Source organism: Pinus tabuliformis, chromosome 4_1 (assembly GCF_031772625.1).
Source record: "Pinus tabuliformis cultivar Carrire ecotype Pingquan chromosome 4_1, CPIR1, whole genome shotgun sequence".
Classification (NCBI taxonomy): domain Eukaryota; kingdom Viridiplantae; phylum Streptophyta; class Pinopsida; order Pinales; family Pinaceae; genus Pinus; species Pinus tabuliformis.
In genome coordinates, this window is record NC_142303.1 from 171,162,503 (window position 1) to 171,190,066 (window position 27,564).

At 39.0% G+C, this 27,564-nt stretch overlaps 1 pseudogene; it reads right to left on the minus strand.

Annotated features, from left to right (window-relative positions):
* Nucleotides 1-379: 379 nt before the first annotated feature.
* On the minus strand, nt 380-27,564 carry LOC149174725 (growth-regulating factor 5-like; annotated as a pseudogene).

A 27,564-nucleotide genomic window follows, 5' to 3' on the forward strand; every position in this document is an offset into this window, starting at 1 on the left:
TGACTATTGGGGCCACTAGGGTGTGGCCCTTGTTTGACACAAGTGTCATTATATTATTATGACGAGAAGGGAGTGACCATGTTTTTCACATTGTGTGTTTGAAACTTAATTTTCGAGATTAGGTTTGTGTTACGGTGAATGGTTATTAGAGTCATTAGAGTCTAATAACCGATAAATGCAGTTGAAAGTTACAAATAAAAAAATTGATAAAGTGGATACTTTACATAATGTCTAGCATCATATACATTTGGGTTAATGATGATAATGCTTTTGGTTAGCTTTGGAGAAAAGAGAGCGTACATGGGGTTTTAAATATTACGATAAATGTGTAGTGGAAGTTGAAGCCTCCAACTAGAGCAATCCTGTGGGAATGGATTGCTTAATTAGAGGATTTCGTTGTATCCTCTCTTCTTGCACCACCACCAACTTCTTTTTCTACAACACAATTAATACACATAGGAATTGAAAATAGGAAACATGCAACTAAGAGAGTTATAATTACCACTATAGACTACCAAATAGATACAATGACAGACAAACAACAAAGTATACACAATTTCATCATCCATGATCCTTGACAAAATCTCAAGTGACTCCATAATTTTTTTTAATTGAGATGTTTTGTGGTCTCCATTAATTTTAGGCAAGGAGTATGGAGGATTGGGTGGTTTTGGGTGGTGCTGCTACTTTAAGACTACCTCTAGAGTTAGTTTTATTAGACAGAGAAACGATTGGGGAGGAAGAAATTGCAATGTCATTATTATGACTTAAACTACTGTTATTGTTTTGGATGTCTCTTGGACTACATTCCCATCCATGTTCAGCAACACCATTCATAAATTTATGGTGAAGTTCTAAAGAAGCATTCTCACACTTGCGAGTAGATTGAAGAACCTATGCTAACGGGCCACCTACTAGAATCTGCCATGTAATGGGTATCCAATTGTTGTGGCGATGCCTCTCCTCCGTATTCATTATGTTTCATACTCCAAAACACATATGAGTATCATCACCATCATCATCATGGTCTCTACACAGAGATAATTTTAGAGGGGAAAGGGATAGCTTGCCACGAGGGGTGCTTGAATTTGTTGCAAAAAAAACTAAGGATGCCATTGGAACAAAAATGGAGATTTTGGTGGTTAATGAGCTTCTATTTGATCGATCTTCCTCAACATCTGACCATGGAAGTGTGGATGGATTATGTAATCGAGGTAAATCATCAAAAAATGTCTTAGGGGTTGACCTTGTCCTTCACTCTCATGACCCAATTTTCCTAACTCTACAACGCTGAAGCCTAAGTTTCTGAATGAATGTTGTTTCTACATCTGTTGACTTACATCTGACATGAGACTGAAGTCTTGGCCCAAAAGTGTTCTTAATTGTGGGGAATTGTACTGCATAAACGAACCATTTTTTTCTTTCTTAACCTGTAAGACTTTAGATGTCATACTTGAACGCCAACCATTGTTGTTCACTGATGAAAGTATGGAATCCTAACGAAGTCCTCTTGTGCTTCGAGAAACATCAAAGAAAATATTTTCTGGTCAATGTCTCCCCCTTGCATCCCATTCATATATTGACACAAAGTGTTTAAAATGGAGCATGGTCAGTTTTTGTACACAATCTCACTTTATGGATTGCAAAAGGAAGTCCCAAAATGTAGCTTTACAACAAATATGATATGGTTATGAATACATTTAAGGATAACAATATGGTGTTATGTAATTTTCTAGAAGATCTAAGCACATTGGTTTTGGTATGATAAGAAGCTTAAGTTGATATAGAGAAATGATTTCTTTCCTTGCAAGTATGAGAGTGCAATATAAGAAAAAGGACAAAATTACTTTCTTTGCAACAACAAATCATCTACTTTTCTTCACTAACTACAAAGTAGTCAAGGCTGGGATATATCATGTCAGAAATTCTAGTGAAATTAGAATTGAACTCCCATAAAACATATAAGATGACAAGAATGTCACTGTATAGGGACTAAATAATGCAAATATTTAATTTAGATACATGATATAAATGCAAACCATATTTGTAGAATTCAACCCAAAACATCAATATGTAGCATTCCACCAAATTCTCTATAAAATGAAAATGATATAATTCCAAGAAAAAAATAATTTTCCAAATCCCCATAAGGAATGTTCATAATAGGCTTCATTGAGGAGTGGATCTCTAGTTCATTACCTGTATTCTTTGTTAGACCCCATTGAAAAAGACAATCCACAAGCAATTTGAAGGAGTAGGTTAGAATTCATTCCAAGAGGATATTGTTGTTGCTAATGGTGATGATGGTGACTATTATCAAATGGTGACTATTAACGGTAAGTGGGGGATGAAGATTGCTAGTGTGAATGTTTGTTTTATGAGAAGTTGCCATACTGATAGAAGAAGGGGATGGACCATTGGAAGTATTGGTGTTTTTGGTGGTTGGGGTGGTGATGGTGGGTGTCGGTCCTCCCAGCTGTGATTGAGAATTAGGAGTTGTAGTCAAGCCTTCCATAGGCTTTCGTGAACGATAATAGCCCTTGTGCATGTGTCGTTCGCAATACTTTTGGTATGGAACCATGTATTTGGAGCAATGCCATTTCTTGCCATCAATGTTTTGGCATCTTTCAGGCTCTGGGTCTATATTTCTAGAAAAACCCAACTGAAATGGACTCCATGCCACTGCATTACACACACACACACATATATCAGTTTTTCAAATTTCAAAAATATGGTTTCATGAGTTTCAACATTCAAAGTTTGGTTCAGCCTTCAAAAATGTATGGTTTTTGTGGGATATATAAAATATTACTGCTAGGATGATAAGATCCAATGAAAAAAACAGACAAGGCAGCCACTCTCTGCCTTATGGGGAAAATGAGGTTTGGAGGCACAGGAACACTAGCCATCACGTATTTGAAAATCAAGGTCCTGGTTTTCCATCTCCTACCATTTTGACTATGTAAAAGGCAAGCATGTTCCTGCTATACTCCCATGCATTCCTCCCATGTGACTTGCACCATTTTCCCTTGACATGCCCAGAGGAAGCCCTGCAAATAAATACATAAAAAATGATGATTAATATATGATTATTTATGAAACTCTATTATAGATATAGTGCAAGAAATCAGTAACAGAGGAATAAACAATATTAAAATTTAACAAGGCTTATGGAACTAAGCAATGTGGTAAAACAAAAACCCAAGAGAAATCCATACTCACATTGGCCTAGGCAATAGTTTAGGAAGTGCAGAGAGAACCAATTCCAGCAGGCTTATCATAATCTCTATATTTGAGAAGGTGATCCAAGTGGATGTTGGTGGCCACCCACCTATCCCATTTGGACCCCCACAACTATCTCTTTCAGTTTTTTCAGTTTCCTAAATTGTAGCACAGTTTACTATTTTTAGCAGTTTTTTGGGTGCTGAACTTCCGGAGCCGTTTTGAGGCCCTAAACGACGGTTTTTGGGAAATCTGGGGGCAACATGGGTCCACATACAAATGTTGCCTTTCGCAAAGTGGTAGTGCTCGGATAGATCTTTCTAACGAGCTATTGTACGCGTCAAACGGAGATCATATGCCAAAGTTACAATCCCGGGAAATTGATGTACCAATTTACCCACACAAGGCCGACAATTTGGCACTTCATCTTCTAGGGTTAGGTTTTGGGATGTTAAGGGTTTTCCATTGTTTCTAAACAATAAATAGGCCTTCAAGCCTCATTGTAACACAGTTCAGAGGCATGTAGCCACCACATCTCTTCTCAGAGATAAGCTACCATCGCCCTAGCTGTTTATTTCCATTTTTTGTTTTTTAGCATATCTCAGTATTTTACATTAATGAAATGAAGTATTATTTCCACTGCATCATTCTGTTTATGGTTATCTTTGTATTTTTTGTGTTCCTGTTTAAATCTGGATCAGTGGTATCATAGTGGTCTACTTTTTCTTTGTTTTTCTTTGCATGTCTCCAACGAGGTCGGGATATAAGGAGTTAGGGCTTGAACTGGTCGAACCTTTGCAAGACCAGCCTCACAAATCCCGACGGCCTCCCATGGCGGATGAGAAGAAAGATGAGGGGGCAGGAGATCCTATCAAAATCTTGCTCGAAGAAGCCCTCGAGTGACAAAGGAACGCGATGATGGACAACTTTGCCCAGATCCTTCAGCGACTACCCAAATGTGATGCATCGGCTTCCAACAACTAGTCTGGAAATGCCACGCCCTTCAAGGTACAAGTTAATTTTGAAATCCCCATATTCGAGGGTCAGATAGACGCAGATGCTGTAGATAAATGGTTAAATCTGCTAGAGGGTTATTTTTCTATTCATGAATTTTTGAGTCAGGAAAAGATTGTTTTCGCTCTTCTTAAAGCAGCGCCCCACGTCAAGGACTGGTGGGAAACCTACTGCGAGCAAAAGAATGAAAGCACAGGCTCACTATTTTCAGCTGCACCCACTCGGGATTCATTCTGGATGCCATCAAGGAGCAGTACTACCCTATCAAAAGCTACGAGGAAAAATACATAAAGTGGACCACGCTGCGGCAAGGAAGGGACCAAGTTGGGTATCAAAGATTATGATCTGCATCTGGTACTCAAATATTGTGGCTGCCTACACAGATACATCCAAGAAGAGATGGAGTTCCTGAACATCTCCTCACTTGGCACGGCATACCGATGCGCTGTCAAAATCGAGCAAAAGTTCAAACAGAAGAAGCGAGACTTTGGATCTGCGAATCCGAAGACCAAAGGACAAATCCAAGGCGGGGTGACCAAAGACAACTCGTCGAAGCCGCAAGAAAAGAATAACACCATGAATCCAAAGAAGGATAAAGGAAAGTGGTGTGAGTTCCACAAGAGTCCCACTCATAACACAAGTGAGTGTCGGACCAAGCAGTCGCTGGTGGTCGAGTTGAAGACTTCCGAATCAGATGCATGTTCCAACCCTGAGTCAGAATCTGACAAGGGGAATGGCAAAGGGAAGCAGATCATTGATGCGGATCCCAGCGCCACTGTTGCCACCGCCAAGATCTAGAAGAATGAACCGGAAGATCCAGAGGAGGGGTGTTACCGGGAAAAGTATCTATTTAGAACTGCTCTATCCCACTAAGGTGTGACAGCTGCCTTAGAAACAAATAGAGAAAAACTACTATTGTATTTCCTTTATGAACTATAGACAGAGAGGAACAGAAAGAACCAACCTGTGTCTTGCGCTAATCCTTTGATCCAATGCCTCTCTTCTTTGACAGCTTCCAGTTACCTGCTCCCTTACTTGCCCAGCTTCACCAAGTACCTGTAAGATCACAGAAGAAGAAAACTATACAAAGACATGGATCTATATTCATAAACAACTTAGGATCAGATTTAAGTTAACCATACAAATGTAACAAGCATCAATGATACACAAGCATGGAGGAAAGACTCAAATAGTTTTTATTGATAAACAAGAAGATCTAGGAGGAGTTACAACCGATGATTCCTGACCCAGCATCAACCTCCCAGCAAAGAAGCCCCTCTTCACCTCCAACAAAGCATAAATCACCCAATACTCTGATATTTGTCTCAAAACCAACAACAATTCCTTACAATGTGCAAAATTCCAGCCCCTGGATCTCTGGGATGAGGGATCCATATATAGATGTATGCAAGGAGGATGAGTCAGCTTGTGATTTGATTAGTGTATTCTCTGTGTCAGTTCTTGCTTCCACTTGGAGACTGAAGGCCTCTTACTCATCCTTGGTCGAATTCAGTGAGGCAAGTGTCATAGGAGAAGATTCTGGAAGCTTCCATTGTCTCTCCACCTCGCGGAATGACACTGCCATTTGTCATTTCTCACCCAACACACCCTCATAGTGCATTTAGGTGTGTTGCAACGCACCCAGCTATTGTGTTTAGGTGCTATGCAATGCAACTAGCCAGTGGAGTAGCTGAAATGATCCTGTTTTGACTTATTCTGAGCAGTTTCTGGTGGAGAACTTCTGGGAGAAGCTGTAATTTGTTGACCTTGTTCCTTTAGGGGTTAGAACAACACTTTTAGGGACTTAGGAGCCCTTGGTTTATGGAAATTTCATGCTTGGATCTGCAAGGCACAAAAATGTCTATAACAGTTTCCCCTTAAAGTATGAGGCCGTTAATCGGGTGAAATGCTTTATTATGAGGATCTGAAGTTCTTTCAATGCTGGGAGGAGACCTGTAATAAGATACAATACAATACATTATCTTCATACTGTTTTTCATGATCTAGCTGAGGTGGGCATTCCCATGCTCAGCTTTATAAATTCATTTTCATGTACATAGGACAGACAATCGTCTGATTGTAGACTGATGATTCTGATAGAGCCATCATCCTTTTGGTAGGATAATTATCTGTGCTGCAATGCTGTACATTTTAATGTCTTTATTTCCCTGAATATATATCGCAGCCCAGATGGATGAAACTAGATCCGGGGTCTTCAATCTCGTCCGATCTTCACTCGAAGTACAAGTCGATCCATGTGAGAAATGTTTTGAAGTCGAACATGGAAAGACATCGCTTGATTACCAGTCAATGATGTAAACTGTTAACAAGCGCAAGAGGAATCACCGATAATGATAATGACCCTCAAGGTACTACAGTACAAGGACTTGGCATCGAACACCACGCAAAATCTTTCGGTCGAAGGCCATTGATGTAAACCTGTCGCCGGAAGTGAGAAACTTGCCATTAAGGCATGCAAGCTTCAAAGTACTGAATGGGGTGTTCTTAGACCAACTTCTTGGATAATGAGCTGATGTCGACAAGAAGTGATCCGTCACAGGAGGGCCTTAATGAATCCCACATCAATGACACGGAACGGAGCAAATAATTTTGATGGAGGTGAAAACGATCTGATGATATACGGTTCAGGGAGGCGGTCATGAAAGAATGGAGTATAATGTATGGTAGTGGGTGGGACACAGGTGACTTCTCTGGATGACTTCTCTTGAACATGTCGACGACACTGATGTGATGGATTGGTAGCATTAACCCCAAATGTGGATGGTATGGTGTGACCATGGCGATGTGACCGGTGAATGAAACAACCCAACCCGACTCAGACACGGAGTGGAAGTGTCATGTTTAAGAGCGACTTGCTACCAATAAAGATTCTTTGAGTTTTCTTCCCAATTTTTCCCAGTCATTGCTGACCAGTACCTCTTTATTTTTGTCAAGCTTGAGGAGGATAACCTATGCTTGTTCTATAATTTTCCCTTCGGGCAAACCCATGTTTATGTTTTAACGAGCCTAGCGATAGTGAAACTTGTTCTCGTCTAAAGACAAGTTTGTCGCTATTAATCCTTTTAACGAGTTTAACGACAAGGATAACAAGGTCCTTTTCATGTTTAGAGAGTCTGAAAAAGTACGTAAAGGTAACTCCAAAATTCCTTTTTCATCATCTAATCCCTTAAGTCCGAAAAAGTATAAAACAATACAAAAGGGATGAATTTTCGATAGTTTTAACGAGCCGAACAAAACAAGCGCTCGATCTTTTTGTGCAATAATCCCTCAGGTCCAAAAAGATTAAAATCTAGAGGAGGGATAGCACTTCCTGTCCCTTTAACGAGCTGGAAGGCCAAGGACTCGGCAATCTTTTCATATTTTACGAGTCAGTTGAAAAGAGCTTAAAGAAGACTCGTCTTTTGAGGAACGAGTGATATAACGGGTAGCAGCTGATTCCAGGTAAGGTTTGGAATTTTCCAATCACGGCAGTGTCACAAGGATGGCTAGTGAAATCACTCTTTGCAGCTGTTCCTCAAATTGGGTAAACAATCAAATGGAGGTGAATGATCGGCCAATGTAAAAGTGGAGGTGACAGTGCAAACGCGACCAAGGCTTTAATGGCTGAAGTACTACATTCACGGTGGTTATTTACCGGGGAATAGTTCATTTTTTAACGGGCTTAAACGCGGGTGGAAACATTTGCTTGGTGCGGGTTTATTTTTTAACGAGCTTGAACCTTGCGGTAACACTGCTCGATATAAGTTTGCATGCCCCCAGCATAATAATGCAAATCGAGGTGCATGCCCCCCAAGCTTCATTGCATTCAACTCGGTGGTTGGAATGAAGGTTTACCTTTGAGATTTGGAAAGGGGATTTGTTTCATTTTTTAATGAGGTTGACACAGTAAAAGAACTATCCTCACGACTCCTTGTTTCATTTTTTAACGAGGTCGACACGAGATAAGAACCGTCCTCAGAATCCAAATCCATTAGATATAGAAGATTTCATATTCCACTGTGGCCACTTCTGCCAAATTACTCGGAGGCGGTAGGGCAAAAGTACCCATTAAGGCAGGGTCTTTTAGGAGACCTACTTCGATATTTTGGAGCGAATGATTGCTTCCATGGATCATTGGAATGCTTCCCGTAACTTGTGAACTGTTGGGGAGGAATGTTTGTTGGTCGACGATTGTAATTCCTCCTTGGAAGGGAAATGCAATCTTCCTGAAGTAGGTCGACACAACTGCGGCCATGGCATATATCCAGGGCCTTCCCAATAGGATGTTGTAATCGAGGTTTCCGTCGATTACTTCAACATCAATTTCTACTGTTTTACCCCCCAGTTCAATTTGCAAGTTACTTAAAATCCTGTATGGAGTGTATGATCGTCCATCAAATCCTTTTAACATTGTTGACGATCGCGACAAGGGTGGTGAGCCTAAATTTTTCCAGCAACGCATCGACATAATACATGTGGATGCCCCCTCATCAATAATTGTTCGATGAACAGTTTTGTTGAGGGCTTTCACTTGAATAAAGAAAGCTTGTTGAGCTGGTAATTAAGGGTCATATCCTTTATGATCAAAGGCCACAAGATTGGAATCCATTGGGTCAATCCCACCTATTGCTGATAATAAAGCTTGCTCTTGGGAGAGGCAATTTCGCAGTACCGCAAGTGTCGACATAGCGGACGACGATTGGGCCAGGTCCTCTATTATATTATAATTCTGTGCTATTTTTGCACGAGGATTAAATGTCAATTTGTGTACTACTCCCTTTGGTGACTTTATCATTTGTTCAGGAATGATGGGTGGCACAACTTCGGTCAAAGTTGTTGTCGAACTACTAGGTTGTTCATTAGCCTTGTTATTCGACAGCTGTGGATTCCCGTAATCTTTATTCCTTGTCAAAGCATCATTTTCCTGCTTTGATATAGACAACATAAGCACTTGGGATCGGGAAGCATTTTGATTAGCAACCAGTTTGGTTCCCGGGTTTGGAAACGGATCAGTCAATACTGCTGAGGTTTTTGAACTCTTAAAGAGTTTCTTAACTTCAGCTATATGTGGACAATCTCTCGTCCGATGATCCTCATCGCATATATGACACCCTGCAGGGCGTTTCCTTTTCCCATAAGGGTTTGCAGAAGGTTTTTCAGGAGATGACTCATCATGTTTCTTCTTCTTCCCTTTCTTTTTCTTCTTGCCCCCTGGTTGCTTCAGTCGTTTGCCCTTGTTGGTCGACATGACATTTACCTCCGAGGCAAGAAGTTCCTCTTTTTCATTTTGACCAGAAATCTTACAGGCCTTTTTATATGTAACCTTTGTCGATTTCATGTCTGTTGCGCCAATCACGCCATCGCCGGCATGAGAGTCATTGTTTGATTTAGGAGGGGGAGGGACTGAGAATTCTGGTCTAGGAGCGTCAGGTATTTTATCGTAGTGCGTGCCAGACTGAGTGTAAATCAAGTCCAAATATTGCACGAGCGATAACCTGCTCTTCGGTGATGACTCCTCCTTTTGCCACATCTTTCGTGATGGAAGGCAATAATGACTTAATAAACCATTCAGCTAAAAGCTGATCAGGAACATACGTTTTTACCATTCTACAACGACGTCGCCACTCATGTATATGATCGGATATGTGAGTGGCCGTTGTTTGCTTGAAATTGGTAAGGAGTTCTATTCCCGTTTCGTACCTTATCAGTAATTGAAAATGGGTTAAAAAGGTTGTGGCTAGGTTACTGAAGTTGTCAAACAAAGCTCTGGGTAATTCAATATACCATTTTTCTTCCGGACCAGTTAACGTCCTCTGGAAAAGGCGAAGCCTAATCGAATCATCGTTTAGGGTGTTTGATGAACACCACAGATGAAATGTCATCACATGATTCGACGGGTCTTCACCCGAATTTCCATTAAATTTAGGAATATCTGACGGAAGTTTATGCGAAATCGTTGGCCACCAAGGGGCATAAGCAATTGGATCATTCGTCAGCCGGTTTAGATCTGGTAATTCTAGAGTTGCTACAAAGGGAAACTGTTGATTCAGGTTAGGCGACGCATACCCAGGATAAGATGGAATCACCTGAGCAGTGGGTCTTTGCATACCAGCATAATGTATTTGATGCTGGCAACTTTGACAAGGTTGATGGGCATAACCATTATAATATGGTTGTTGATAACCGCTTTGGAAATGCGATTGCCCATTACTTACAAAGACTTGTTGCTCAGGTCCTTGATATGATTGCTGGAATGGGGGTTGTTGAGTTTGAACCAGCTCTGGTTGTTGGACCATTTGCTGTTGACCAATACTGGATGATTGACCAAGATGAGGAGTCATAGTACTTGTTTGAGCCTGAGTCGCTCCAGATAAGGAGGCACTAACCTGAGGTTGTGATTGAGTCGTTGAGACAAGAGGCTGTTGTATTGCAACCTGAGAAACTTGGGGTTGACATACAACAGGTAGCGCTTGTACTTGCGACGTAGTCACCATAGCAGGTATAGTGGGAATATTCGACACATGGTGGACTGGTTGCATTGAATATACAACCCTTGGTTGATGAGGCAGTATTGGTACCCAACCGCTGGATGTAATTCCAGTTTGACCTAAACTTTGTTGTAAACTCCCATATGGTTGTTCTCTGGGAGGGAACAATGAAAAGGCATATTGCCCTCCATATGGTGGAAATCTAGTACTTAAATGGTAGATTGGCCTTTGAAGACACATTGGATCAATTTGCTGAGTTTCAACATAAGAAATAGCAGATGATAATCCGGATGAAGAAATAGGAACTGACCATGTCGTTGAAACAGTCCCTGATTGGACTCCGGCTTGTTGTTGATAACTTGCCGGGACAGATGGTATACCATCGAACATCGTTGGAGTAGCAGCAGGAGGCTCTGCCACTGCTACGTCGGATGACACAGTCCTGGATGTCGACGATTGTTCAGACATATCTAGTCTATCCAAAAGATTTTCTAGCGATTCTACAAGAACTTTGCGATGAAGGGAGACTAACTTCTAAGACCAACGAGGGAACAGTGACGTTATTCCGATTAAAATAAATTTTAGACGCTTTGACACAACTTTTTTTTTCAATTTTAAGAGTCGAGAAAAAACGAAAGATGACTCTAGTCTCCTTCGATTTTTAATGAGCCTGAAGTGACAAGTGCTCAGATGGACCTTTTCCGTTAAGGAGTCTGAAAAGGAATGAAAGGGACTGCTCTGGAAGTCTAGGTAGAGGGAGTACCAAACCAATCGCAAAACTGCAGAATACTTTTTACGGTACGACAGTCAATCTTCTCGAATGCTGTGTTCAGTGCATTGCGATCGATAGGGCGGCAGACACGACTTCCTATGGATAAAGGATTTAAGCCTATAGGGGTCTCCCAAAATCTACTCGACGGTACGTGGGAGCACAAGTCCATATTGGCACTTATCGTCTCAAAGTGGAGGAATCACCCAACCATCAGTGAGGACAACAGTTACCAGGCTTTACGACGCCGGAATACGTCTCTAGCCTAGACCTCTAAATGTTGTGCGTTAAGTTCCAAAGCGTTGTTAGATTCATTGAATTTATTTTAAGTTGATCTTGCTTATGAAGTTTGCCTTTTGGGTTCACCACGAGATGTAGATGTAATTCCTAAAATGCAATCTAAAGATGATAAACAAACTTTTATCTCTTTTGTGCAATGAAAATCCTAGCTACTAGAGGAAAAGAAAGACACAATCTTTTCACAAAGAGCAAAGAGCACACTGTAAATGCACTTTCCTAAATCAAGCCAAACAACTGTCTATATGCAAATGCACATGTGCATGTATTTGTTTTTGACTTTCTTAGTATTGATGCTAAAAAGAAAGTTGATGTACAAATCTGAATTTGCTTTCAAGCGACAAACACAAACAAGCTTTTTTTTAGAAATCAAAAGATAAAGACGATTACGACACTTTAATATTTTGAAATAAATACTCGTTTTTGACACTAGAAAGTCACAAATTCAGACCAAAGGCAATAGTAAAAGTATAATCGACCATCAACAACAATAAAACTTTCTCCTATGATCGAAATCGACACTTGCGACAGATCTAAATCAAAGGACGACAGTAAGACTATTTTACTTTTGCAATGGAAAACTGTAAACGACTCAACAAACACACAAAAACACCTACAGTTCTTTCGTACAAAGGAGGCAGAATAATAGTAAGGAAAAGGGGTTTTAAACAGACATATACTGATCACGGGCAGCAAAATTCAGAGACAAAACTGGAAAGAATGAAGCACAAGAACCTCAGCTGCACAGGGCTAGTCTGATCAGCGCACATGTAACACAGAGAAACTGGATTGCAGCGCAGGTTGCCCTTTCGGGAAGTGCGCTGAAATGCAGGAACTCTTAACAGTACCTGCGCTGGGCCAGAAAAGAGAATCTGTCCGGGTTCTGGGTCACGGTTTGCAGTTCAGTCTTTGGTTTTTGGCCGAGTAAAAGCAATTAGTAATGCACAATCAGGGATAGATCTAAGGAGGGTCTAAGAGCTATCACAAGGGCAATCAGATAGTCTGTGAACCAGCTGTTCAAATCATAAACAGATCCAGTGAATGGATTGAAGCAGCAGATGTCTACTTTGCATTTGTTATGGCAAATGTAGTTCAAATGCTACTTATAAGTTTATGAAACAAACAACAAAGAGATACACAAACAAACTAATTAGACATTCTTCCCTAGCGGAGTCGCCATTTTGTTACCGGGAAAAGTGTCTATTTAGAACTGCTCTATCCCACTAAGGTGTGACAGCTGCCTTAGAAACAAACAGAGAAAAACTACTATTGTATTTCCTTTATGAACTATAGACAGAGAGGAATAGAAAGAACCAACCTGTGTCTTGCGCTAATCCTTTGATCCAATCCCTCTCTTCTTTGACAGCTTCCAGCTACCTGCTCCCTTACTTGCCCAACTTCACCAAGTACCTGTAAGATCACAAAAGAAGAAAACTATACAAAGACATGGATCTATATTCATAGACAACTTAGGATCAGATTTAAGTTAACCATACAAATGTAACAAGCATCAATGATACACAAGCATGGAGGAAAGACTCAAATAGTTTTTATTGATAAACAAGAAGATCCAGGAGGAGTTACAACCGATGATTCCTGACCCAGCATCAACCTCCCAGCAAAGAAGCCCCTCTTCACCTCCAACAAAGCATAAATCACCCAATACTCTGATATTTGTCTCAAAACCAACAACAATTCCTTACAATGTGCAAAATTCCAGCCCCTGGATCTCTGGGATGAGGGATCCATATATAGATGTATGCAAGGAGGATGAGTCAGCTTGTAATTTGATTAGTGTCTTCTCTCTGTCAGTTCTTGCTTCCACTTGGAGACTGAAGGCCTCTTACTCATCCTTGGTCGAATTCAGTGAGGAAAGTGTCATAGGAGAAGATTCTGGAAGCTTCCATTGTCTCTCCACCTCGCGGAATGACACTGCCATTTGTCATTTCTCGCCCAACGCACCCTCATAGTGCATTTAGGTGCATCGCAACGCACCCAACTAGTGTGTTTAGGTGCTATGCAACGCAGCTAGCCAGTGGAGCAGCTGAAATGATCCTGTTTTGACTTATTCTGAGCAGTTTCTGGTGGAGAACTTCTGGAGAAGCTGTAATTTGTTGACCTTGTTCCTTGAGGGGTTAGAACAACACTTTTAGGGACTTAGGAGCCCTTGGTTTATGGACATTTCATGCTTGGATCTGCAAGGCACAAAAATGTCTATAACAAGGGGGAACGTCTTTTCCACTCATAGATGTGGGTGAAGGGTTCACCGCTGCAATTCATTGTCGATAGTGGAAACCAAAAGAACCTCATTTCAGTAGAGGTCGTGAAGTGGTTGGTCCTATCGATTATACCACACCCGCAGTCGTACAGTATTAGGTGGCTTCATGAAGGACGAGATCTCAAAGTTCGCCAACAGTGTTGCCTTCCCTATAGCATCAAGCCCTTCACAGACGAGGTATTGTGTGATGTTACACCTTTGGATGTTTGCGATGTACTATTAGGCCAGCCATACTTGTGGAGGCGACATGCTATGTATGAGTCAAGGCCTCACGCTATCATTATTTCTTTGGATAATTCATTATACAGGATACCGGAGGTAGCTCCACCTACCGCCACCTCTTTGATCACTACCAAGAAGGGCGGCAAGCTCATCTCCTAGACTAGGAAATTCATTTTCTATCTAGTTCACTCCCAAAGTAAGGGGAAGATCATTGCTACATCCATGACCCCCGCAAAGGGTTCCTCCACATAGCAGCAACAACAAACGGATACGGTCATGACAGAACACGGGAAAAAATTCTCCTCACCCATAAGGGTACCACACAAGTTTCAGGTGGGTGACAAAGTTTGGTTACATCTGCAGAGAGAACACCTTACCAGAACCCATCAAAAACTCAGACCACTCCGACATGGTCCTTACACCAGTACCAAGGCTATGAGCAACAATGATTTGAAGCACAACATTCCTCCATTCCTTCGCTTGCACTGAGTTTTCAATATGGTCCATTGTTGACCATGCTTCCCACCATTTCTGGACACATCAGAGATTGTAGAACAGCTCACCAAAGACCCAACTCAACAGAAGTTTCCTCATCTCATGGAGGAACTCAACGCAATTGGGACCATTGCTTCCTGGGGGAGGAATGATCCAAGTGGATGTTGATGGCCACCCCCCTATCCCATTTGGACCCCCACAGCTTTCTCTTTCAGTTTTTTCAATTTCCTAAATTGTATCACAGTTTACTATTTTTAGCAGTTTTTTGGGTCCTGAACTTCTGGAGTTGTTTTGAGGCCTACGACGTTTTTTTGGAAAATCTAGGGGCAACATGGGTCCATGGACTGATGTTTCTCTTCCCAAAGTGGTAGTGCTCGGATAGATCTTTCTAATGAGCTATTGTACGCGTCAAATGGAGATCGTATGCCAAAGTTACGACCCCGGGAAATTGATATACCAATTTACCCACACGGGGCCCACAATTTGGAGTTTCATCTTCTAGGGTTAGGTTTTGGGATGTTAAGGGTTTTCCATTGTTTCTCAAGATTAAATAGGCATTCGATCTTCATTGTAACATAGCTCAGAGGCATGTAGCCACCACATCTCTTATCAGAGATAAGCTACCATCGCCCTAGCTGTTTATTTCCATTTTCTGTTTGTAAGCATATCTCAGTATTTTACATTAATGAAGTGAAGTATTATTTCCGCTGGATGTTTGTGTTTATGGTTATCTCTGTAATTTGTTGTGCTCCTGTTTAAATCCGGATCACAACAACAAATCCATAGTGATACTAGCAATGACCCAAAGAAGAGAAACAAAAATCACTTCTTGGCATCAAGGTTTGTCCTTGATCTAGTTTTGAGTGCAACTATGCTCTGTATTCTAGATGACTACTATGCCTTTGTACACCATGATGAAATTCTTAATGCAAGTTCCTCTGCAGCCTTCTTTGTTCATTGTCCTTTAGTGAGCATGTGATGATGTTATGATTATTGGCTCCAAGGCTTGAATGTATGGTTGTCTCATGCAAATACCTCCTATGTTTAAATAGCTTTAAGGCCTTGAGTTACTAAGTGTAGCACAGAAATGACTACTAGTTGATAATGTCAATCAATAGACCCATTGTTTCTTAGTTAGAAATATAACATTGATGATAGACCTTGAAAAGAATGATTTATAAGCACAGTGAATGAGGTTGTTTTTAGAATCATAGATCTTTATGTAATTAGAGTAATATGGAGTAGGCTGATAGGCCTTTGAACTTCCATTCATAGTGTACTCAGTTGTATTATATTTGCATATTCTTCACCAACTTCGACATTTTCAGCATTATTTTTCATCTAAGCATTCTAGGGAGTTACACATGAACCCCATCATTATGATTGCAAGCTTACACCTTAGTACTATAAATAATTTGTGTTGTTGTTAACAAATACTTATTTGTTGCATGATGGGTCTTCACTAGAGCCATCACAAACTTTTTCAATGTCATATCTTATACTACCCACTTCAAGATTGTAAAGTCACACCTCTCATGGGATATGTTGGTATGTTTATTGAGGAAGATAAGCGTAATTGGCTTTAGAAAAATTGTATCGCTATGACAAATATTTAAAAAATTTAGATAATCTATAATATAAGACCAAAAAGTATTAATGCATGTTATATCTTGTAAAATTGAAAGGATATGGAATTCCTTCCAGCCTTAAAGAGAAAATTGCCATCCATTTTCCATTTTCCTATAACACTTCCTCCCACCCACTTGATTTTTCTAGGGTTGTGGGAGGTGTTACCTATTTGTTTTGACCCAACCTTCAAGGTTTTTTATGGTGGGGTAGCACAACCTCATTTTTTAAGGTTTGTTGAACTTAAAACTAATACCACCATTTCGTTTAGCTCATCAAGAGCTTTTCAATGATATAAAATTTACCTAAATTTGAGTTATGAATCAAATGTTATGCCCATTAAAAGTTTTAGATAAATGCTCATTAGAAGTTTTGAATCAAAATTTATTCCCATTAGAATTTTTAGAGCCCTTTGAAAAATTGGTGCTTGAATTTGTAGGGCCAAATAATCCTCCATCAAAATAGAAAGCGTACATTTTGGTATGTACTGACTATGTCACTAAGTAGGTGGATGCTAAAGCTTTTCCTAAGGCAACCAAGTAGGTAATGGTTTATTTTCTGTATGAAGAAATTTTTTCTTGTTTTGGCATTCCACAAGAGATTGTTACATATCAAGGAACTCAATTTACTCATAATCTCATCTAATCCATTATTGAGAAGTTCAGAGGCAAGCACTAGGTGTCCACCCCATATCATCCACAAGAAAAATGAAAAGTATAGGTCATCGACAAGGTTTTAGAAACTATCTTGACCAAGATAGTACAACAACATCATAAGGATTAGGCCAAGAACCTTATGGAGGCCTTGTGGGATTACTGAATCAAACTTGGAAAAATGCCACTAGAATTACTCCTTAAAAGCTCATGTATAGGAAGCAGGTTGTCCATCCTATCGAGATCAAAATCAAGACATTAAGGACAACCTTACAAGCAAGGATTGACCTTTCAGAGGCACAGCAACACCGATTAGATTAACTCTATGAACTTGATGAAAATCATCGAGATCTCATACAAAAGATGATTGTGGTCCAACAATAATGAGAAAGATGACATGAAAAATTCATTAAGAATAAGTTCAAAGAAGGAGACTAGGCTCTCTTGTTCTATTCTAGATACAAGGAATTCGAAGGGAAATTTTATACTTGATGGTTAGGACCATATGAGATTGACACTGTATTTGATAATGGATCCATGAGGTTTCGTACTATTGACGAAGCATGTACACCATTAATGGCTAATGGACATCGATTGAGTTTATATCAAAAGCCTTAATCTAAATAAGAGTTTATCCACTGGGGCTTCACTCAATGAACCTTTGACATATCATGTGCATTCATGGCATACTAAAAAATACCCTTAATTTGACTACATATTGGAAAATACCTCTAAAAATCACATTATTTAACCCCCTACCAATATGAACCCAATACACTTTCCCAATTTAAAAAATCATTACTTTCATTATATATTGTAGGTATCCATTTTTTCGTTGACATTTTTTATACCCCTTTATATTTTTCATTAAATTTGAGCTCCATTTTTTATACCTACCAATATAAAAACCCTTTACCCCATTATATACTCAATATATTATTTAATTTTTTCCTCAATATATATCACCCCAATATGAATGCATGTGATATGGTATTTCTCCCCTAGTGAAGCCCATGTAAATTTATCAAGGGGTTAACAAAGTAATCACACATAGAATTCATTAAACGGGTGGATGTCCCCCCTGATTCGAACTTAAATGGGAACACAACAACTTACAAACATGATCATAAATACAAAGATGCATCATAAAAACACTTCATTTCATTAATAGAAAAATACTAAATTATGCTTACAAATAGAATGGAAATAAGATAGCTCAGGCAATGGTAGCTCATCTCTGAGAAGAGATGTTTCAGCTACATGCCTCTCAACTGTCACTGTTACAATGAGGCTCAAAGGCTTATTTATTATTGAGAAACAATGGAAAACCATAAACATCCAAAAACCTAACCCTTGGAGATTAAGCGCCAAAACTGTGGGCCCGTCTTGGGTAAATTGGTACATCAACTTCCCGAGATCATAACTTTTGCATATGATCTCCGTTTGGCTATCATAATACCTCATTTCGAAGATCTCAAAGAGAAGGTTGAAAAAATACAACACATTATTTGATGATGTTTTTGATCTCTCCGTTTCCCCTAAAAACATTGTTTAGGGCCTCAAAACAACTCTAGAAGTTCAGGACCCGAAAAACTGCCAAAAATAGTAAATTGTGCTATAATTAAGGAAATCGAAAAACTGAAAGAGACGTTGTTGGGGGTCCAAGTCGAATAGGCGGGTGGCCACCAATATCCACCTGGATCACCACCCCACTCGCGGCCCCCCTGTGCGCCCCATCCCCCCCCCCCCTTCAATGACCTCTTTATTTTTAGTTTGTTAAATTTAAAAAAATATATATATATATATCTAGCAGTGAAAAACTGGTTTCCATGCAATACCAAAACTTAGTGATGTTAGAAAACTAGGTATTGACTAATATCATTAAGGATGAAAAAGAATTCCAGTTGTGAAAACCATTCGAAGCACAACTAGATGAGCTTGTGCTAGAAAATCGAGATTTTGATTATCAAAGTTTAAAAAAAGAGCATATCTACTTTTTTCTTTTTTAGCATGATCTTTATAACAGCTTATGATATAGACATGTTTGGATATGATTTCACATGAATGATTATAATTCCAATAACATCTCTAAGGCTATCGTTTGGAACCATGCCATATGAGGTGAACAAAAGAATGAGAGAACTATATATAAAATGTTCTCTACCAGGAGCCAAGTGTTGTTTGAGCATATCTTTAGTTTCTTGTAACTTAGAAATCAGAGAACCCACAGTAAAAACCATTTTTCTGTCAACGTTTCAAATCCCAACAAGGATCCATCATCAGGACTAGTCCTGATGATGGATCCCTGTTGGGATTTGAAACGTTGACGGAAAAATGATTTTTACTGTGGGTTCTCCGATTTCTAAGTTATAAGATATTAACTACAGAGGTATTAAATCTTTAGTTTCTTTTCTAAAAAAAATTAGAAGCTAATAACATGTTAATATTATCATAAGCTTCGCTAATTTATTAACCTCTCGTTCCATTGAACCCATATATTCTACTCACCCTATGTGTCTTTGCTATTTTTCATATTCCCTCCTTACCTTCTACATCTTACCTTTTTATTAACCTAATCCTTATCTCACCTTGATCAGGCCTATGCATGGCTTACAAACCTATTAATATGTGTCTACTTTATTATGCCATTGTTTTACATGCTATTCTTAATCAATAAATAAACAACTTCCACCTAACAAAATGATGTCACATGACCATTTTGTAGCCCATGCTACATTTTGTATCTTAAGGAAATGCTTTGCAACACCCCCCCCTTCACATGGTTGGAAATAAGTTTGGGCTGAAAAATATCATGGAATGAGCAGAGAAGGTGTCAAATCATAGCCATTTAGTTAGGAAATAAGCTCGAGTTATTAATAGAAGGTGATTATTCTTAAGCCTCACCAACCCATAGGCATATTACTGATCTGAAATTAAAAACTTGAAGGTTTCTTGAAAAATTTTGCAAGCTAGTTTAGGTCTTGTGGGCAATGAATCAATTTGCAAAAGCGCATAAACTTAGTGTTTTTAGTTAATTTTTGCAGAGATGAATAGAGAAAAATTTCAAATATGCAACATTGCATAAACAACAATTTGATGACAGAGTTCACCCCTCCTTGGCTACATCTCTGGGTCCAACTTCCAATGTTGGCCCTTTCCATTATATGTTCCAAATGTAAATTACATCAACATACAATGCTAAAATCACCAAAATAATGTTTCCATTGTGTTACAGGTCTATTTGGGCACATCACTCCCACCATTCAGATCAATACAATTAGGGCTCATCAAACCCTAATTCAGTTGCTACATACCCTAAACAAGTCATCAAATTGAATGCTTTCATCCATGGAAGTTTCCTAGATTGAAACCCTGCTGAAATGCCTCCTTGGGACACTAACGCAGCCTTGGTCAGGGGTAACTACGTTGCAGAGTAGGTAGGCCCATTCAGGCCTACACTGCAGTGCACTTAGGCCCTATTTGACTTGCACTAGGCGAGAATGAGCGAAATTGACATTGGATTTTGGGAATATTCTCTGGTTCTAGAGCATTTTAGAAGGATACCTAGCTCTTATCTCATCCTATGAGGTCGACTTTGGATAGGCTATGGATCAATTAAACCTCTATCCTCTCATCCCTTTATCCATGGAAATTAAATCTTTTGGAAAGCCATTCAATGCCCAATTTATGACATAACCACCTGCATTTCCCTATAAATTGACCACTCATAATAGTGATAAGGAGGCTGGAATTTGAAGATTTTAGAGAAATAATGTTGGTTTGAGATTTGAGTTCATGTCAAGTAATGTTATGCTGCTGGATTGGTGTGCTTTTGGTGTGACAAGGGTTGGATTGAAGCTAGATGAGTGACACGGGATCGAACTGCATTGGATGTAACTCTTCCTTCTAGATTAATAAAGTTGCTTGTTCCTTTTCTCATATTCTTGTTCATATCTATGATGAATATGTGTTTCAATGTTGTCAATTCCATTGGTTTATAGTAGATAGATAATGTATGCTTTGATCGTTGTCATTTTCTGTTTCTGTTGACAAGTACCAATTGAGCGGATTTAGTTCAAGTGGGAGCGATGGGAGAAATTCAAAGGAGATCAAGGAAGTGAAAGATCACAAGTAAGTTCCTTCATTTCATCTATCTATTATAGGAAAAGATTAAACCACTTTCTTTCTGTTGTTCTAAGTGTAGCTACCCACTTAGGGAAAATGTGTTTATCTGTAGATACAAATTCCATATAACAAATTAGCGACCATACTGGGGAATGACTGTCATTCCGGGTAGTTTATCCTCATCATATTACATCCTAGTAGAATTTACTTGACTTCATTGATCTCTTTTTAGTCATTTTGAAGTGTTTTTTGGTCAAAAAGTGTGCTTGAATGTATCCTGATTGGACTCTCTAGCACCAACGCAATGTTGGTCTTCACATAATGCACTACAGAGCAGCCTTAGCTTAGAGATAGTGCACTAGAGTGCACTATCTACTACTCTGGGCTACACTGATCCTTGTTAAGCTAAAAAACCCACATTTGGCTTGGTTTTTTCCAAATTTGCTTCCGATGTTGTTTGCTGAAAGATCAATGTTTTCTATGGTTCAGAAATCAATTTGTATTTCTTCTCCTAGCCCTACTTTGGCCTTGATTATTTAGTGTTTCTTAATTGATTTCTTTACCATTGTCAATTCTTTGTCAAAGTTAGCTTACATTGGTTAGTCTTTTCTGAAAAAGAAGTGTTGTAAAGTCTTCATTTCTTTGAAAAGGAAATTGTCGTAAAGTCTTTGTTTCTTGTGAAAAGTGTTGATTGATTGTTTGTGCATTTAGTTTCCTTTTGTTCATCTAAACATTAAAGGAAATGAAAAGAAAAACATGCATTATGCATTTAGAATTTTATGTGTGGTTGTAGGAATAGTATAGGGAAAGTTGCATTAGATGTGCTCTATGATCTTTGTTTAAATATTTTGATTGCTCTATCCCTTTTAGTTACGGTTTTCATTGTTCAAATCAAATGAAAAGAATGTTTCTCATCGTAGTTGCATTCTAGGAGCTTCAGAAACATCACGTGGTGAACGTAAAAGGAAAACTTTTAAAAAATATCAACTAAAATTTATCTCAATTAACCTAATGGAGCATTGTAACTTAATGCATAACATTTAGAGGTCTAGGCTCGAGATGTGTTATGACATCGTTAAACATAGCCGCTGTCGCTAATTATCTGTGATACATTTCGAGTGTGATACCTCATTCCACGTACGTAAGTATATCGTAGCTCGTCCACGTACCTTCGGGTATATAGGGTGGTGTTATAGTATGAAAAGTATAAAGGAATGTTCTCACTGTGTGGTTTCACATTAGACAACACTAATAGGATTGGGCCTCCACGTACTTTGGGGTTTATATGGGAGGACTACATTAGGTTGTTATCCATCCTTAGTTAACCGAGTTGGTGGCCTTGTACACTGTGATACACCGAACACAACATTCGGGAAGATTTCCTGAACGTACGTTAAGTCCTTCGTTTACTAAGGCAGTATATTGCAATTCATAGTTGCTTGGTAATCCTTTTGCCTAGATTACCCTCTTTTTGTAATAAAATCAATTAGCAATCGTGGAGGAACATCAACCTTTACTCCTTTTCTCACGGAGGACAGCGAGTAAACTGCCTTTCCCCCTTGAAGCTACACCTAGTCGGTAAAAGCGATCTCATTTAACTAAGTCTAGTACATCACAAAATTCTGGTTCTTCATCTAATTTACTAGAGTCACCTGTACTGGTAAGTACTGTGACCTCAGTTACTCCGGAAATTACTGGTTCATTTGTTACTAAAGTGGAACCTTTACAATTACCCGAGGACACTAAAAGTGAACTTAGTGAAATGATAACTGAATTTGTCCAACAAGAAGTTGATTCTCAAACCAAAGTTGTTCAACAAGAAATTACTTCTGAACTTGAATCTGTTCAACTGGAAATTAATTTTGAACTAGAAGTTGTTCAAGAAACTCATTCTAAACCCGTTGTTATTTTACCAGAACACTTAGATCTTGAAGTTGAACAATCAGAGGTTGCTCCCGTACCAGAAGATGATCAAACAATTTATCCTCAGACATCTGTAATTGTAGAGACTTCCCCTTTACCGCAGAGTCAAACACCGGAAATTTATTATGGACCTGATGGTGAAATCCTTCCACCTGGTTTGATTTCTATTGAAGAGGAATTTGAAGAAGAAACATCGAGAACTCCAACTTGTTTTGGACCAGGGCTTTATCTTTATCCTTATTCTCCTCAGTTTATTGCTCCTTTTGATCCTGTTTACTTTCAAATTCCTGTAGATTCATTAGGACATTTATTGGGTCATTTGACTATGGCTGAAACAACATCCTAGACTGTATCATCTGTTATAGATGTGACAACATCTACTGTTGCTACTTCTTCGATGTTTACCACAACACCCGATTCACATCTATATGGTGTTTCGTCCATCCCATCAGGTTACCAATCGTTATCAGGAACTCACTCCAGTGTTGCTTCTAGTCCATGGTCTTCACCCATGTCATCCACAGGAAATTTACTTGGTTCTTCACTTACAGATACTGAATAGTTTGATCCATCTAGTCAATATCAAGCTGGTCTATTTCACCCTGCTCAAGGAATCATCCCCTATCTAGACTTCTTCCCATATCTATATTCCCTTCCCCCAGGAACATATGAGAAACTGTTTTTTTTAATTGTTTCTCTTAACTTGTTTCAAAAAAACTTTTGTAAAAATACCTTAACTCCTAATTTATCCATTAGTTAGGTAACAAAGGAAAATATCCAGGCCTTCCAGTGTCATTCATTTATCACTTTAACAGTATAAAGTAAGAAAATTAATGCAATAAAAGGTAAAATGAAACTTAGTAACCACAGTAATTGTTTATGTAGCTTGGGGTGTTACATCTCCCCCCCCATAAGAGGAACATCATCCCTAGTGTTCTTTTTAATTTAAGAAAATAATGTCAGATAGGCTTCCCACATGAATCCCTCTTCTTCCCAGTTGGCCTCATACAGGCCAAAGTGATTCCACTGCACTTTAAACTCGATGATGGCTCACTTCTCCAAGGTGGTTTCTCTCCGATCGAGAATATGAAAAGGTTACTGCCATAAATTCTCCTTCCCGTTTGACTTGCACATAAACAATCCACAATCACCACTTCCTCAAAATATTTTGTCAAAAGTTATGTATTATACATAACTAATTACCTAAATATTTTTTGAGCTAATTATATGTTTAGGATTATACACATATTTGTTTAGCAATGAAACATGGAAAACATTGTGGACTCGGATATGGCTTGGTAATGTGATCTTGTACGCTACAGGTCGAATCCGTTCCAAGATTTGGAAGGGTCCATAGTACCGGGGTGCTAACTTGGCACAACCCCTCCATTGTAAGGAACTTTTCTGGGGCTTTAGTCTTAGGTATACATGATCCCCTATTTGAAATTCTCGGTATGTCCTCTTTTTATCTGTGTACATCTTCTGCCTGTCTTGGGCTGCCTTTAGATTTTTTCGGACCTTCTTAACCATCTCTTCCATTTCTGCAAGCATGTCAGGACCCAAAGCCATTTTATTGACTGGGCTATTCCAATCTATGGGAACCGTGCACCTTCTCCCATATAACACCTCGAAGGGGCTCATGCCTAGTCACTCATGACGTCGATTATTTTAAGCAAATTCCACTAGGTGGAGATAGCCCTCCCACTTATGTGGTTGTTTCATCACAAACATATGTAACATGTCCTCCAGCACTTGATTCACTTGTTCGGTTTGTCCGTCCATTTGAGGAAGGTAAGCTGTACCAAATTGGATCTGGGTACCTAATCCGGAAAAGAGGGTTTTCCAGAATGCAGATGTAAATTTTACATCCCTATCAAAAATTAGCACCCTGGGTATTCTATGCAAGCGAAAAACTTCGCTCATAAATATGTTTGCAATTTCCACAGTTTCGTAAGTGGATTTCACAAGTATAAAGTGAGCAGTTTTGATCAATTTTTCCACCACCACCATAATTGAGTCGTGCTGCTTTTTGGTATGAGGTAAGCCGGTGATGAAGTCCAGAGATATTGTCTCCCATTTCCACTCGGGATGGGCAATGGTTGCAACAAACCAGTGAGATGTTGATGTTCCGCCTTTACCAACTGACATTCCAAACATTTGGACAAGTACTTAGTGACATAGTTCTTTAACTTGGCCCAAAAATAACCCTTCTTGATGGCTGAAAAAAACTTTTGGTACCCTGGGTGGCCAACACATGGTTTTCTGTGGAACTCATCCAATATCAATTGTTTAACAGAATTTTGGTTAGGAACATATATTATGTTTTTGAAGGTGAGGAGTTGATCTGAATTTATTTCAAAATTTGATATTTCCCTTTTCAACTGAGCTTCCCTTGCCTGTTGCCAAAGAAAAGTGTATTATGGGTCCTTGATGGATGCTTGCTTTATGATTTTTGGGATATTTGAGCATACCTGACTGATTTGGACCTCATAAATACAATGTAATTTCCTGCTCAATGCATCGGCCATTTAATTCTCCTTACCTTTTAGATGTTTCATTTTGAAATCGAAGTCACTCAAAAATGTTGTACATCTGGCCTGTTGAGCATTTAAGCTAGACTTGTTAAAGAAATTGGTAAGGATGTTATGATCTATTAATAGCATAAATTTCTTCCCCAATAGGTAGTGTCACCACATTTTAAGTGCATGCACTACTGCTGTTAATACAAGGTCATAATCAGAATATCACTGCTCATAATCCTTCAATTTCTATGATTCATAAGCAATAACTTTTCCTTCTTGTGTCAGCACTCCGCCAACACCTTCTTTATTAGCATCGGTGCAAACCATGAAAGACTTTTCTGGATCTACTACCTTTAACATGGGTGTCATGGTAAGTAGGTTTTTTAGCCTTTCAAAGCTTTGTTGACATTCAACTGTCCATCAGAAAATACGTCCCTTTTTCTTCAATAAAGTCATTGGAAAAGCAATTTTTTTAAATCTTTTGATGAACCGACGATAGTACCTGGCTAAACCTAGGAATGACCTGATATCTGCAACATTCTTTGGAACGGTCCATTCCATAATGGTTTTTATCTTTTCTGGGTCCATTGCTATTGCATCTACTGATATAACATGACCCAAGTACTGAATCTAACTTTTGAAAAAGTCACACTTGTTATATTTAGCATATAACTAATTTTCCACAGAGTTTGCAATACTATCCTCAGATGTTGTTCATGCTCCTCCTAATTCTTGGAGTATATTAAAATGTCATCAATAAAAATCAGTACAAATTTATCAAGATAGGGCTGGAAAATACCATGCATCAAACTCATAAACGCGGCTGGGGCATTTGTAAGGCCAAACGACAACACCACGAACTCATAATGACCATAACGAATTCGGAATGTAGTTTTGCAAATGTCTTCCTATTTTATCCTTATTTGGTGGTAGCCAGACCTTAAATCGATCTTTGAGAATACTTTGGCTCCTTGCACCCGATCAAATAGATCGTCAATATGTGGCAAGGGATATTTATTCTTGATGGTCAGTTTATTTAAGTGACGATAATCGATGCATAATCTCAGAGTTTCATATTTCTTCCATACGAACAATACAGGGGCTCCCCAAGGGGACACGCTGGGGCAGATGTACTTCTTGTCCAAGAGTTCTTGAAGTTGCATTTTAAGTTCTATTAACTTAAGTATGCTCATGCGATAAGGGGCCCTTGATACAAGGGCTACACCTGAATTAGTTTGATGGTGAAATCAATATCATGATTGGGAGGTAATCCAGGAATGGATTCAGGAAATACATCAGCAAATTCTTGAATAATAGGAATATTTTCCAAGGAGTTCATTTTATTTTTAGAATTTGTAAATCCCACCTGGACAAAATATATCTGATAGCCTTTCCTATTACATTTTCTATCTGACTAGCAGTGATGGTATGTAACTTAGTATTTGTCTTGATTCCTTGAAGTTCTTTCCTTTGACCTGACTCAGTGATAAAACTGATAGTTTTCTGCTTGCAATCAACTAGGGACCAACATTTTTCCAACCAATCCATCCCTATTAAAATGTCATATGAACCCAAAGGGAGTATATTAAGGTCAACATAAATGGGTTGGCCTGAAATTGTTATGGGACAACATTTTTTCTTTGCAATTACCCTTCTTTTTGCCCCGGTGGCTAGCTGTACTAACCATGGCTTTGGAAACTTACAACTCTGCAATTGAAAATTTTCTACCAACCTTAGGAATAACATAACTTAGCCTAGCACCAGGATCAAACAAAATAGAGATAGGTTGCTTAGCAATCATACCTTCACATTCAATCATGGTGGGTTGGTATTCTGCTTGATGGTCATCCAGAGCAGCATTAATTCTGGGCATGCTCCTCGCCACTTCACCAACCATGGAAGCTTCTTGCATGTTTGATAGTTGTTCCAT